Consider the following 2,093-nt stretch of genomic DNA (forward strand, 5'->3'; position numbering starts at 1 on the left):
AAGATTTTAAAATGGAAACATTTATTTTTTTTTCTATTTTTTTATTTAGAAATTCAATTTATAACATGGAGGCATAAACACCTCATTTTATTTTACTGTTAAATTCAACAATGGCAGACTGCAACTTTTAAAGTAAATTTTGCTTCAAACTAAAAATCTCAGGTTTTCAGAAGTCCGCCGAAAAGAAAAAGAAAAGAGAAAAAGGGAAGATGACACCAAAGGCTTGAAGGATTTTGGGAGTAAATATTAAAAATAAAAGAGGACAGCGTAGCAGTTCTCTTGTCACTGCTGCGGGGGGCGGCGGGTGACAGCGTCTGTTTGAGGAGGAGACAGAGAGCCATCCCTACTCATAACAGAGACAGTGCAGCTGCAGGGGCTTGCTGTCTGATCGGAGAGTCTGAGCATAGTGGCTCAGAGACAGATCACGCCATTACTTTCAATGATCCTGCACTGTGGCCAACAAAAATGACTGATTTTGATCCAGGGAATGTTGTGCATTGAATAGCAAAAAGGAAGTCTTTCTTAGAGATGGCAAATGAACTACCAGCAGATTCAGAGGGCAGAGAATTTCCAAAGTATCTAACCTATTCTACCTCCCACAATGGAAGGGCAAACAATTGTTAGGGACTGGCTAATATACAACAGGTCAAAAATGGCCATATATTACCTGCCATGTTTACTGTTCTCTTATGAAGTACAGAAAATATCAACTAGTGCACAAAATTCTATAGATGAGATGAAAATACCCAACATAAAACAGAGAAAGCTATGAAAGATTTCCAGGGCATGAAAGAAACCGTGCACACAGGCTGGTGTTGCCTGGCAAAGCCTTTCAGCTGCCCTGCACTGACCCACTACCATTCAGTCAGTAAACTAGTTTTCCACACATAATGTTATCATGATTATAACAGGCAGTTTAGATATTTATTAGTTTGTCTTAATAAGTATTTTTGATATATGATTGATATACATGATATATGACCTACCTTTGGGTGAGGCCTCAGGAACCTCTGCCTCATATGTAGACTGATTAAAGACGGGTTTATTGTCATTCTGGTCGATCACTCTGATTATTATTTCCATAGGATCTTCTGCATTTTCAGCACTTCCCTCTGCCACAGTATGAACCACAAGCTGTAGAAAGGAACATCTCATTTTATTAACAAGTATGTTTTCTGGGTCAAGTTATTCTGTTATTAGTTTAGGGTTTATATTGTTCCAATTATAATTAACTATATTTAATTGATTTCATCACAGGTGACTAAACATTTATATTCATCAAATTTTGATCTGAGTATTTTTTGAAAATATTAACATTGTTACATAAAAACTATTCATCTTTTATAGCAGCATTAAAAAGAAAACTAGTTACCCTGTATTGCGCCTGTTCCTCTCTGTCCAGTTCCCGTGTGACATACAGATTACCAGTATTCCTGTCCATGGTGAAAAGATCAATGGGAGGCTGATCTGCTCCTGGACCAGTGATGCTGTAATGGACCTTCTTGTTGTGATCGTCACTAGAGCGTATCTGAACAGAATGAAACATCAATGATAAAAGTTTTAAAACAAGAAAATAACTTAAAGAGAGACATTAGTGCAGGTGACAGCCCTAACAGCTAGGACTAACTGTAACCTAAAACAGCTGCCTGGCTAAAGAATTTTATTAACATTACTAATGTTAAATAACAGACCAAAACTACTGCTAACAATTTATTCATGGAAGGGAGCAGAATTCAGCTTTGGTAAAGTCACCGATGGCAGAAAAGAAAAAAATTCTGAATACACCTTAAAGATAAAAGATGAAAGAAAAAAAAATCGACTGGATGCCATTTTTATGGTTCAGTTTGTCTCACCTGATTAAGCTTAAAAGGATATGGTCCTCTCTGATTCTCAGAAACACTTATTGTAGGGAATGGCCAGTCTCTCTTCCTCCTCTTCAGCCCTCCACTAGATTGGGGGAAAAGCAGGACGGGAGCTTCTGGATTCACAGCATCCTGATAAAACATACATTTCTTCAGTAAGCTGTGAGTATAGTTTGCAAGCTGGGTTACAGGCTTCAAGAATATTTTGTTGTTCATATTCTATTAATTGTA

At 37.3% G+C, this 2,093-nt stretch overlaps 1 protein-coding gene and 1 long non-coding RNA gene across 2 annotated transcripts in view; both read right to left on the reverse strand.

Moving 5' to 3' along the window:
• The window catches only part of LOC107088913 (cadherin-4-like), a 37,237-nt gene that overhangs the window by 22,602 nt on the left and 12,542 nt on the right, over positions 1-2,093 (reverse strand). The gene's annotated exons all lie outside the window — the stretch shown is intronic.
• Positions 135-1,994, reverse strand: LOC107088914. Its single transcript, XR_001481406.1, has 3 exons — positions 1,854-1,994; positions 1,373-1,528; positions 135-1,134 (listed from the first exon to the last, which is right to left on the reverse strand). It is a non-coding gene; the product is annotated as an uncharacterized LOC107088914 (long non-coding RNA).

The sequence above is a fragment of the Cyprinodon variegatus genome, unplaced genomic scaffold (genome assembly GCF_000732505.1).
Source record: "Cyprinodon variegatus isolate N-32 unplaced genomic scaffold, C_variegatus-1.0 Scaffold232, whole genome shotgun sequence".
Lineage (NCBI taxonomy): Eukaryota > Metazoa > Chordata > Actinopteri > Cyprinodontiformes > Cyprinodontidae > Cyprinodon > Cyprinodon variegatus.